The sequence below is a fragment of the Falco punctatus genome (genome assembly GCF_963210335.1).
Source record: "Falco punctatus genome assembly, chromosome: 2".
In the NCBI taxonomy this organism is placed as follows: Eukaryota; Metazoa; Chordata; class Aves; order Falconiformes; family Falconidae; genus Falco; species Falco punctatus.
In genome coordinates this window covers 14,393,994-14,407,711 of record NC_137581.1, presented here as the reverse complement: position 1 = coordinate 14,407,711, position 13,718 = coordinate 14,393,994, and the positions used below count along the sequence as shown (strand labels likewise).

General features: G+C 36.9%; 1 protein-coding gene across 6 annotated transcripts in view; it reads right to left on the bottom strand.

The window, feature by feature from the left end:
* Window positions 1–13,718, bottom strand: part of CNTN5 (contactin 5) — a 968,197-nt gene that overhangs the window by 467,359 nt on the left and 487,120 nt on the right. The window lies entirely within an intron of this gene.

Here is a 13,718-nt window from a genome sequence, read left to right as displayed (position 1 = left end):
CAAGCAAAAGAACTTTTGGGCTTTTTTTGAGAATATCTTTTAGCTGAAATGCTATTTTTCATGAAAAACATAATTGATTACAAATGTTTGAACAACATATTGATCTTTTTTCACAAGCATTATACTATGTGATTCACAAGTGATTATACTATGTTCTTATATGACTCCCACAGAGATATTTTTCTGTAGATGTTTGCAAGTGCTCCATAGAAAGTTATGGTTGCTTCCTATAAAAGGAAAGAGATACTAGAATTTAAATAAATAGACAGTCACAGATGTGCACAGACTTTTTTTTTTTTTCATTTTCACTGAGGAATATTATCACATCAGGCAACAGGAAAATTATAAAGTCATAAACTTCCAGTTAAGAAAGACTGGCAAGGATAAAACCCAGTAATTAAAGCTTAAGAGTGGCAAGATCTTGAAACACTGCTTTCCTCAGCTTTCTCCCTTAGACCTTCTCACCAATGCATAGCTGGTATATTCCTGCTGATATTGACTCCACCACTCAGGACACAAAACCAAAAATTGAAGTGAAATATTTCCATGAGTATTATAGAACAGATTTGTTGAAATCTCATCACTTTCACTGAGGTGCAATATATGACTTAGTCCGTACACATACTCTGTTTTACTTCACAAATTTTCTGTTAGCACATGGAAGATGCTCTTCATCTCCCCTATTCTTTATACAGTTTTATAAAGTATTTGGTTCATTACTATTTAGAAATAAATTAATCATTAATTGTTCTGTAGACCTTCCAAACTAAACTTCCAGTGCGTTAACTTGAATTTGCAGTGATCTTGTGTTATCCTTTCCAGTCCTACATTTCTGTGATGTAAGCCTTCCTGATTTAAAACGAAATACTGTCCTCATACTCAAAGGTGTAGTAGGACAGGCTGGCCTAAACCCATCAGAACAAAAATAGGAAAAGTGATAGATAATACTGAAGCATAAAGACAATGTTCTTGATTAAATCATTTAAAAATAATAGTGTATAGTGATGCTATTTCAGCTTGTGTCTTGCTCATACCACCCATCACAGGTTTGAAGCTAGAAAATCAGCAATATAGCCTTTAGCTTCCTCCTGTTTCCCAGTCATTCTATAAATGCAGGCAGTTCACAAACACTTCTCACTACGTCTTGCAATTGTCACCACCTCTTCAGCTAATATAATTAATCTTATGTCCAAATGATAGAATAATCCAATATTCCGCAGGAAAAAAAAAAAAAAAAAACCCAAACCAAAATAAAAACATACACATACTATTTTAGGTTATTTTTTCTCTCTTTTTCCACCTAAATACATGGTTATGATGCTAATGTGCTTCACAAGTCTTTCATTTTTGCATAAATGGATGCCTAAATATCTTTTCAGATTTATTCTTAAATACCCTACCCTAACTTCTGGGTTTGTTTGCTGTTTGGCAGTCCAAGTGTTGTCTATGTTTAAGAAGCTAAACTAAGTTCTCTTTTCTGGATTTCCTATTAATATCTAGGTCAAGGTGGCCTCAACATTGAAAAGATTTGAAGTGGCATTCTCTACTAATGCAGCCTTCCTTACTCACACTCAGTAAAACTGTTTCATTATCAGCTCTGCCAAAACAGTTGAACACACTCAAAATACTGGCGTACTAAGAAAGATGCACAGCAATCTGATCGTTAACCCTTTCCTACTCTCTTTTTAGCTTTCTTCAAAATACTGCTAAAGTATAAGATTCCAGAGCATATTATAATTCAAACTAAAGTTGGTGTCAAGAAGCAGAAGGACATTTCCCCACATCCCGGCTCTACACTCAGCCAGAGCAAATTCAGCCCTCTGGTGACGATCACCCGTGTAGCACCCTGTGCAGTGAAGGGTTTTAGCCTCAGCATGAGTGATCTCTGCTCTAATTTCGTCAGCTTTAAGGATACAAAATATAAAAGTAATCCTGTCATTAACTGTAAAACAGGGTTTGATGTGTAGGCCTGTATATTAACAATGCTTTGCAAGAAGTTCTGGACAATTGCTCAGCAGGGACATTTTGCTTGGTATCATCTACGAAGCCACCATGTCAATTCTTACTTGCTTTATATCTGAAATTTACTTTGGTATGATTGTTTACAATGTGGTAATATCTCCAGGCACATTTGGGTTTTCCAAGCAATAAGTAAGATGCTGCATTTAATCATTATCTATTCACCTCAGAGATGAAGCACCTCTCCTGAAATAGAGATTTTAATAAATCTAACAATGTCAGGGAAAAAAACCCCACAACTCCACCCTTCTGTGAGTAAGGACGGACTGTCTCAGTTTAATATATGTATAATTCTTTTCAGCCATAGGAACTGAAAGAATGACTAGAAAATCCTATTATCTAGCAATATCCCATTTACTTGGTAGAATAAAGCCAAGTTCTCCTTTGTTCTTTTAATATTGTTTCCTAAAGAATGAATTTAAGTACTTCACTTTTTCATGTAAGGAATTAACATATATGATAAAGGATCAGAGCCAGCACCTCGGAACTGTGGTATTTATGCAGGTCTCTGGGGTCTCCAGAATCATAGCTATCACTCCTGGAGACAACATCCTTGCTGTCAAGAAATCCTCTGAAAAAGCCTGCCTGAGTAAAATTAGTGTTTCAAAACAACCTGAATTAAATATTTGAGCAGTTGCAGAGAATTAAAATAATATTTGAAGAAATTACTGTTTCACAAGTGCACAACATTAAACACAGTGCTGTTAAAGCACTCTTTTTTTCCTTTAAGAAAGCCTCCCATTCCATGATTACCTAGCTTGGGAAACTGTAATTTCCTACAATTATTTCATTGCCATCGGTGCACTGTCACTTTGGCATTAGCAGTGTTACATGCTCTTTTAAAGGGTCACCATTACCAATTCCAGTCCAATCTGGGTAGATTGACATGATAATAACAGCATGGAAAGGCTACATCTTAAACATATTAGCCATGACAACCAGCACTATGGAACTCAAATGAAATTTGACAGGTTTTGGTGTGCAATTCCTTCAGTTTGAAAAATGGACTAATGCTCTAATTAATTCATATTGCTGAGAAACATCATAGTTTCAAGAATGAGCACTCTAATGATTTTATATCCTAACTTTTCCACAAATGTTTTAAGACATACCTTAAGAAAAAATAAAAAAAATGGTCAGTGCATTTTAAACCTATTGGACTGAATCAGGGACCTGCACGAACAGTAGTTTATGTATGCTTCCATATGAACTACTTACTTCCCTTTTGGAAAATATACCAACGCTTTGTCCCGGCTCTGGAAATGATCTGCCAAAAGATGCTACTGCAGATGTTTCCGTTTCAGAGGAGCCTGGGAAAGAAGTAGAGGGAGAGGCACATTTCCTCCCAAACTGCCTTGTCAGTCTTGTTCAAGAGCAGATCCAGAAAGTAAAATTTATCCCCTTTGGCAGCAGAGGCTGCAACATTTTTAAAAGAAGGTTTTCCATGAAAAGATACTCTATAAAAGTGTCATGGCTCTGGTGACAGAATAAGGATACACCCACCTTGAATGATTAATGTAAAATTTTTACCTTACAGATTCTATTTTCACAGGAGGGTGACATAAATGTGTTACAATTTTTTTAAGCAGGACTTTTCTAGTGTCTTATTTATGTAGCATTCAGCAGTAAGTAGAGTAGGAGCATTGTCATTACTCTGCAGATAATTAATTTGATTTCTGTAGATTCTCCCATGACTCTCCACAGTCATCTACACTCATGAAGTCATGTGCGATGACACTATGCTGACTTCTGTTCTTTTCAGAACCTTATAAATGGATTATTTCTGAATTTGGAATCTAAGTAGAGGGTATTGTTTGTATGAATAACATCAAGGTGTAAGGGCAATATGTAGGTGTATCCAGGCTGGCAAAAAGAACATGCAAAATCAACTGACAGGAATCATGACATAAAATATTTCCATCTAATGAAAAGGAAATTTTTACCTGTATATTTTGCAATAAATTTTCTGATATTTATGTCTTGATCAAGGTTAAATATCATGTTACTTAGCAGGATACAAGAGAATAATGTCACTCTTGGATAGAGGAAAAGCCAACCAGTTAAAACTAACATAATATTAAAAGGAAAATCCTAGGACAGAGCCATGGAAAGGCATTTCAGACAGTAGAAGTTATCTATGGAGAGACCCTGTATAGTTCAAGCATACAAATTTCATTAAAATAATTGTGATATCAAAGAGATCAAAAACATTTGAAAGATTTAAAATAGTTGAATTTGGTTCCCAGAAGCTAGATGAAAAATTCACCTTTCTTAGATTATGAAGAAATATTAGCCATAGCAGTTATAAAGTAAGAAGAATGATAAACAAAGGTAAACATGATGCACAGTTTTAAATCAGCAGTATTAAAACAGTTAGCCAAGTAGCAATCTGGTTTGCAGATGTCCTGTTTCAAGCCTTGAAAGTCTCGAAAGTTCAGGGCCATGGAACAAAGTTGATGCTGTGGCAACGAAACCAAGAAGTTTCATCTGGATTAACCGAGTAATTACCAATCTATCAGCCACATGCCAATCTGCTGAAAAATAAGAGGTATTACTCAATTAATAAAGAAGGACAAGGCCATATTAACTGGCATGAATTATACAAAAGTGCCGACAGTGTACTTAATAATTAAAGGTAGGCAATTAATCCAAATCTGCATGGATTTATGGAAAGTAGATCTTAAATTAGATCTTAGAATGATCTTTCTTTTGTTATGTACTTTGCAAATTTCACTGATGAAAACAATAGCACTGATACAGTACACTTAGAGTTTAAAAAGGCATTTCTTTTGATACCACAACTATTCAAATTAAAATGTCCTCATTTCTTACTCAGAATGTAAAGTAGCCCAAACATTGAAATCAATGAAACACTGATTGGTTAATAATATGAGCAAAAAGAAATGTCTATTACTACGTTGGTTGTCCACTGGGGTCCCAGATAACTTGTCGTGCCTAATACCTATTTCACATAACATAAAAATGACCATAAAAACCCTCTAGTCCTAACAAATAAGATTTGTAGATGACACAATAATCAGACCACTAATCCTGGATTACCTGATGAGTCAGAAAAAAAAAGAACAACCCCCTCACCCTGCCCCCCATAGGCTTTTTTTCAGTGTCACTAAAAATGAAATAGTGTTGCCAAGTACCAACAACATGGGCCATATTTCTAGGATGAAAGACTGAATAATTTCAAAATCAAATTACTACAAGCCAATGTCACAGGCAAAATAATAATAATAATAATAATAATAATAATAATAAAAACTCTAGTGATAAAATAATAATTATGTATATGTGTCAGTCCTTTTACACAACTCCTACTCAGATGTTTATAATTCACAGATGATGTTGAGGAGCTGGAGAGGGTCCAAAGAAGTGCTATTATTGATTTAAAGGTGTAGAAATTATGCCTTCTGGTGAAAAATTCAAGTACTGATACTAATGGAAACATTAAAGGTGGTCTGTCTAGGAGTAAACTGCATTTAGAATACAGAATAGCCGATGGAGCATTTTATATGTTAATAATATGATGTCACAAAATCAGAGGCTGAAAATTAAAGCTAGAAATTCTTTGGCTGAAATAAGTACACAATTAGTATTCTAAGATCAACTGAAACAACTTTACCACAAGCTTTTGCAGCATCTTTGTCAACAAGCATGTTTTGTTTTAAGACTTGAAATTTTTGTCTTCACATATTTCTTATAGAGATTTTATAAAGTCTATTATCTGATTGAGAGAGATCAAATTAGGTAATTGCAACAGTTTCTTTGGTGTTACTTAAGAATACTATCTAACTCCATTACTTAAATGTAGTTCTAATCGATCATTTCTCTGAAACAGTAAAAAGTGCACAGCTTGTAAGAATAGAATAGTCTCCCTGATGATATTCTACAAAATGGAATACAGATATTTAGGGGGTAAACAGAACAACTTATCTGCAGTTACCATTAATGTTGTTTTCTGTTTATTCTGTTGTCAAAATTGCATCTCTGCTTACAGCCTTGTACATTGTACCAAGAGAAAGAAAAAAATCTCACAAATTCTGCTTAAATGTAATAAATTCTACAGAGCAAACTCCATAACTGACTGGTTTGAGGTTTTGCTAAGGCTGGTGATTGACAGGCGTCAGGAAGAAGTACAAGTTTCAGAAATTCCAAACACCACTTAAAAGCAATTTTTCAATTTTCCCTTTTTACAGATCCAAATTCAAAAAGCTTGTAGCATACACATATATGTTGGAATGTATTCTGTGATGGGGTTTTTTTATATATATTATGGATTCTTCAAAACATCATTATTAAGAAAATAGAGATCAAAAAAATGTATGTGTTTGGAAACATATATGACACCAAGCTGTGTGGTGCAGTCAAGACACTGGTGGGAAGGGATGCCATCCAGGGGGACCTTGGCAAGCATGAGAAGGGGCCTGTGCAAACATCGTGGATTTCAACAAGGCCAAGTGTGAGGTCTTGTGTGTGGGTCAGGGCAATCCCCAGCGCAAACAGACTAGGCTGAGAATGCAATTGAGAGCAGCCCTGAGGAGAAGGACTTGGGGGTGTTAACGGATGAGAAACTCAATGTGACTCAGCAATATGCACTTGCAGCCCAGAAAGCCAATTGTGTCCTGGGCTGCATCAACAGAAGCATGGCCAGCAGGTAGAGGGAGGTGATTCTCCCCCTCTATTCCACTCTCGTGAGACCTCCATCTGGAGTAATGCATCCTGTCCCCAGTACAAGAAACACATGGACATGTCCAGACAAGGGCCATGAAAATTATCAGAGGGCTGGAGCACCTCTCCTATGTGGAAGGTTGAAAGAGTTGGGGTTCTTCAGCCTGGAGAAGAGAAAGCTCTAGGGAGACTTTACAGCAACATTTTATATAGCTATATAGCAAATACCTAAAGGGGGGCCCACAGAAAAGTTGCAGACGGACCTTTTACAATGGGATATAGCAATAGGACAAGGGGTAATGCTTTTTAAGCTGAAAGAGGATAGATTTAGATTAGATATTAGGAAGAAATTCTTTACTGTGAGGGTGGTGAGGCACTGGCACAGGTTGCCCAGAGCAGCTGTGGCTGCCCCATCCCTGGCAGTGCTCAAGGCCAGGCTGGATGGGGCTTTGGGCAACCTGGTCTGGTGGGAGGTGTCCCTGCCCATGGCAGGGGGGTTGGAACTAGGTGATCTTTAAGGTCCCTTCCAACCCAAGCCATTCTATGATTGTATGTTGTACATAGCCAGTGCCTAACATCTATTCAATGTACAGACAGCATTGTTTTGCCTGAAATCCTGCTCTTCAAGGAAGACAGTTACTTCAATCAGACATATATTTAAGGATCTGGTCCACAATATGTGTCTGTCATCTTCAAATATCTCTAACATGGAAACAAAATCCCACAGGCTCCTATTTAGGGTATTTGAATTGTCAGAGTTTCTTAAATAAGACATTAAATTGGCACTTACACTAATAAATCATTACTATAATTGTATGGAACAGTTCCATCAGTTTTGAGTATGCCTTAAGAGAAAGCTGCAGAAACTTTCTCAGTAGACCGAAACTTGACCTGATTTCTACTTTTGTAACTCTTCAAGGGCCAACATATTTTGCTGATACTATCTCTTGAGCCACACCCATTAAAATTCTTTGTATGCATTCATATCTGCACTGCAGGTTCATCTGTGGAAAGCTGTATCTTTATCTTCACAAAATAGGTAAAATTATTCATAAAGCTGTAAAGTAATTACTTCATGATTACCTGTATTTATATTACATTTTCACTTAGTCAATTGAGATCATTGGTCCAGCGACATGAATGCACATATTTCTGCATGAAAAGAAGAAACAACATGCTAATGAAATGTGGTGGAACATAGCACCTCGTGTCCTCATGTTAGATGAGAAAAATTCAAGGCCAGTGACACTGTTCTGGAATTATGGATGCGAATACTTTAGATTGGGGAAAAAAAATCATATACTTGAAAATTCTGACATACACTGAAGTTATGAATTACAAGCACTTGAACATTTATTATACTTTACCTAATTAATTATTATGAATTACAAAGATATTTAAAATCTAAACATTTTTCTATGTTTGCCTTTGGGATTAAACCCTGAGGTTAAAATTCAGGAAAATATATTTCTATGACTTCTTTTTCCCCTTAAAACTAGAGTTATTCATGACATAAATTAGAAAACGATTGAATTTTGTTATTTTGTCTGTGAAAAAATAATACATTGACTTAAAAATAAATTACTCTTTGAGGGTTTTTTGGTTTTGTTTGTTTGTTTTCTTTGAAGCTAAATGTTACAAAATACTAAGGAGTAGCATGATGGCTGGGTAATGTTGTACCATTTTTTCATCTGTCTCTGGAATATATACATGAATAAAAATATTTCACCCTAACTAGACACTGTCTTCCATGTAGGAGTGTCAAAGTGAAACATAAATGAAGTCTAGAGAATCTAATGATTTCTCCTGGCCCTTAATTCAGCCAAACTCTGCAAATGGTTTCCTTGGTATTTTTTTAATCAGGAGGAAATAACAGGCTTTGAATTCACACATGCAAGGGTGAATAGTATCTACTGAAACACACTGAATTCCTTTAATAATGGTCAGACAGAGAAGACAGTAAATACTCCTTCTCTTCCCAATATTTCCTTGGCTACGTATCCAGATCTCTTCAAGGCTATATAATTTCCAGCAACACCTTCACTTCCAAATGGTCAAGCCGCCATCATCTTAGGACCAGTGCTGTTTATTCTGTAATGCATTATAATTTAAATGAAGTTTAATGTCAATTCCAATTCTGTTTATATGAAACATTTGACTTTTATTGTCTTATAGCAGTAATCAAGGCAATCAATATAGGCTCTTTGGCTCTACACCCCAGGAAATAAACCTCAGATACATAGTTCTCCAAAGTGCACAAAGTATCTCTGCCAGAGTTATCCTTTATGACCAAGATAACCAGCAATTTCTAAACTATTTTAGGCCAATTCTAATGAAGTATCAGTAAAATCCCTCTCTCTCTCTCAATTTATCAAAATGAAATATTTATGTAAGGAGTTTACATTATATCTTTGAAGTATAACCTTTTTTCTGTGTATTTGATATTGTGGAATAACCTTCACCTTCACCAGTTCTCCCACTTTTGCTGACTTAATTCTGCTAACCCCAGGTGGCACATGAATGATGATGTAAATTAAATTTGACATCTCTATTGACTAAGTCATTGAAAGTCAAAAAGCAAGCACCACAGACTTCCTAAATGTTATTTTCATATGGGGGAAAAAAATCCCCCCTTATTTTTCTAATAAAATACTATTCAGAAAAAATTACTTCCTTTTATGCTAATTGAAATTACAATATAGGTGGCTCATGCTGCTTACTATTAAAGCAGCTGATTACTTTGAATAAACACTCCTTTGGTGCAGTTGCTCATAGTGTTTAGGCCGCAATTTTACATGTTTATGATGTTTCTATGTCCTTTTGTATTTTTCTGAAGTTTATCCTAAATAATTTATGAGGCATTCTCACTGAAATTAAAAGAAAAAATTGTTCTGCTTGTGATAAAACCCAAGCTGTTCCAATCAGAAAAATAAGAAATACTAGCACATCTGTCTCATGTAATGGGGACTTTAGTTCTGAGAAGTGTGTTGTCCAGATGCCATAGGTGCTCTTTCCTTGATCTTCTGAAAACATCTAGTAACTTTACCTTTTATAAATCTCTGCATTTTCAATCCACACATGATCAGATCTGTAAGGCTACAGCAGCTAAATGCTCTGGGGACTCAGCATGCTTCACTTAACACAGCCTATATGCACTACTCATATTGAACCTTATCTTTGTGGAGAAAGCAACATTTTTTTCTCCATACACTTCTTCCAAGGGCTGAATACCATAATGGAACCTGGCACAAAACAATTAAGGAAGACTGCTGTATTTTTTCTATCGTCAATAAGAAAGGAAAGAAGAAACAACTTTCTGACATATGGAAAGAACAGGAAAAAGAGAAAAAAGCAGGATAGGGCAAAGGGGCAAACACCAGTAGTAGAAAGAGGAAGAAGAAAACATTTCTCACGGCCTGTAAAAACCTCCTGAAAACCAGAGTGAAGCACAACATTTCCCCAGAGGTAAGTACAAAACAAATGACTGCTTTTTCATGTCTATCACTTCCATGCATCCTTTGGTAAAGTACTTCTGAAAATCCCAGTCTGAAGATGAAGATTAACAGGAAATTGACAGATAATAGGAAATTACTGTAAAAATAAAACCCCCAAATAAAATCTCCAACTAACTAAAAACAACACCCTCTGCCTTCCTCCAGCCCCTGCCCCCCTACCAATCAAACAAAAATGCATCACAAGTGTGGCAGGCTGTAAAGAGAAACTGAAAAGGTAGAATATACCAGACTATAAGTAACCCGAAATCACCCTGGCATATGTAGCCATTTTCCAATAGTTTTTAGTTAACATGATCACGTAGTATTTCCCACAGGATCCCTACCTCATTTAAGTACCGTGTACTGGAAATAGACAGGATTATATGTTTCAGACAGCTGAAGTTCAATTTGAAAGGGTCCAAAGTGTTGACAGTTGAAAATGAAATCAGTAGGAGTTCTGCTCTGAATTAAAGTTCTGTGAAAGTGCTAAGAAAACTAGAAAAAAAGTCAGCCTCTTGGCTTCTTGAATAGGGCATAAAACCCGGTCAGAACTTTTGGAGATGTTGCCTATCATTTGTGACCAAGTTCCTTAGTGAAGTAGGGTTAATATAATGCCACCTCAGAAAACCACTGTGAGGATAAATTTGCTGACATCCTGGAAGAGCGAAAATATTCTGAATGAAGACTCCAGAATCAAGAAAACTAATAAATCTTTGTTTGCTAAAAATTTGCTTGGTATAGAATAGCTAGGAGTAGATAGGACTCTTCAAAAAATGTATTTGTGGCTTTTGTTGTTGTTTTTAAGAAAAACACTAAATACCTGTGTTTCAGCATATCCTGGTTTTGGCTGGGATAGAGTTCATTTTCTTCCCAGTAGCTGGTACAGTGCTGAATTTTGGATTTAGTATGAGAATAATGTTTATAACACGCTGATGTTTTAGCTTTTGCTAATTAGTGCTTACTCTAAATCAAGGACTTTTCAGTTTCCCATGCCCTGTCAGACAGCAGGTGCACAAGAAGCTGGGAGGAAGCAGAACCAGGAGCTGACCCAAACTAGCCAAAGGGATATTCCATACTACAGAAAGTCATGCTCAGTATATAAACTGGGGGGAGCTGGGTGGGGGTCACTGATCACTGCTTGAGAACTGGGCATCACTGGGCATCAGTCACAGGTAGTAAGCAATTGTCCTGTGCATCACTTGAGAGGTGTTTTTGTTTTATTTCTCTCTTTTTCTGTTGTCCCCCTTTTTTTATTGTTGTGTTGTTGTTGTTAATAATAATAATAATAATAATAATAATAATAATTTATACTACTATTATTTCTATTCTCAAACTGTTCTTAGCTCAGCCCACAGGTTTTACACTCTTCTGATTCTCCTCTCCATCCTGCCAGAGTGGGAGGAGTGAGCAAGTGGCTGCTTAGTTGCCAGCTGGGGTTAAACCCCACAGTATTACATATTACATATAAATTACATATAAATTACATATAAATGACACAGCATTACATATAAATGACACAGCATTACATATAAATAACTGCAGTCAAAGATTCTGGACACAGACATAACCAATTTCATTAGATGCCTTCTGTTTAGATGATACATGGTCATTACCCTTTTAGAGCTAAGCATATGCTCATCACAGTAGTAATTTTCTCCATAGATACAATGTTGACTGTTCAGGTACCAGAGGACAATATCACACAATGATTTGGGTTGGAAGGAACCTTTTAGATCATCTAGTTCAACTTCCCTGCCATACGAAGGAACATCTTTCACTAGACCAGGTTGCTCAAAGCCCCATTCAACCTGGCCTTGAACACTTCCAGGGATGGAGCATACACAACTTCACTGGGCAACCTGTTCCACAGTCTCACCATAGTAAAAATTCTATTCCTTATGTCCAATCTAAATTTACCCTTTCTCGGTTTAAAACTGTTGCCCTTGTCCTGTTACTACAGATCATGGTAAAAAGTCTCCACCTTTCTGATAAGCCCTGGGGGCTGCCCCTATCCATGTGCAGGACCTTGCACTTGGCCTTTGTATTGAACTTCATGAGGTTCACTTGGGCCTACTCCTCAAGCCAGTCAAGGTCCCTCTAGATTAACATTATCAACCACACCACTCAGCTTGGTGTCATCTGCACACTTGCTGAGGGTCCAACTAATCCCACTGTCTATGTCATTAATAAAGGTATTGAACAGTATAGGTCCCAATATGGGTCTCTAAGGGATAGCATTTTTTACTGATCTCCAGTTGGACATTAAGCCATTGACTGTAGTTCTTTGGATAAGGCCATCCAGCCTCTTCTCCATCAAATAGTCCATCCACTAAACCTATATCTCTCCAGTTATCCAGGATGTTGTGGGTGACTGTGTCAAAGGTCTTATAGAAGTCAAGCTAGATGGCATTATTTGTTCTTTTATCCACCAATACCATCACTCCATCGTAGAAGGCCACTAGGTTAGTCAGGCATGATTTCCCCTTTGTGAAGTCATGTTGGCTGAACCACCTCCCTGTCATCCATACATTTTGTCACATATTCCAGGAGGATCTGTTCCATGATCTTCCCAGGCACAGAGGTGAGGCTGACAGGTCAGTAGTTCCCAGGGTCCTCCTTTCTACCCTTTTTTTAAATGGACATGATGTTTCCCTTTTTCCAGTCACTGGGGACTTCAACTGACTGCCATGACTTTTCAAATATGATAGAGAATAGCTTGGCAAACATATCAGCCAATTCGCTCAGTATCCTGGGGTGTATCTCATTGCATCCCATGGACTTGTGTATGTTCAGCTTCCTCAGACAGTCTAGAACCTGATATTCTCCTATGATGGGTAAGACTTCATTAACCCATTCCCTGTCTTGAGAGGGACTGGGACTCAAGAGAGGTGGGAAGAGCAATTGCTGAGGGGAGAAAAAAAGAAAAAAAAGTGAAGTACCTCAGCCTTCTCCAAATCAGTTGTTATCAGATACCCTGTCTTATTTATTGGGGGGGTTACAATTTCTTATGTCTTCCTTTTCTGACTACTGTAACTGTAGATGCCCTTCTTACTGTTCCTCACTTCCCTCAATTTAACTCCAGCTGTGTTTTAGCTTTCCTGATTCCACCACCCCTACACTTTCAGGCAGTATCCCTAAGTTCTTCCCAGGATGCATGTCTCTGCTTCTACTGTCTATGCATTTCCCTCTTGTGGTTCAGTTTGGCCAAGTGGTTCTTTCTTGGCCATGCTGGTCTCCTGCTTTATCATCCTTATACTCTGAGCAGAGTCAGCCTTCCAGAGTGCGTATGGTTTGGAACAGTGTGGCATTATCTAGAACAGACTTTTTTTTTGTTTGCCTTTGGGACTAAACCCTTAAGTTCTAATTTAGGGGAAAAAAATACTAAAAAAATTTTCAATGTACCAAACTGCCCTGTCAGCACCAAGTAGTAGCTCAGATACAGACATAAAAGCATTAAAAACAAAACTGCTATTTATAATCTTGCACAAGCACAGTCATTCATTGACACTAATATGAAATTCAAAT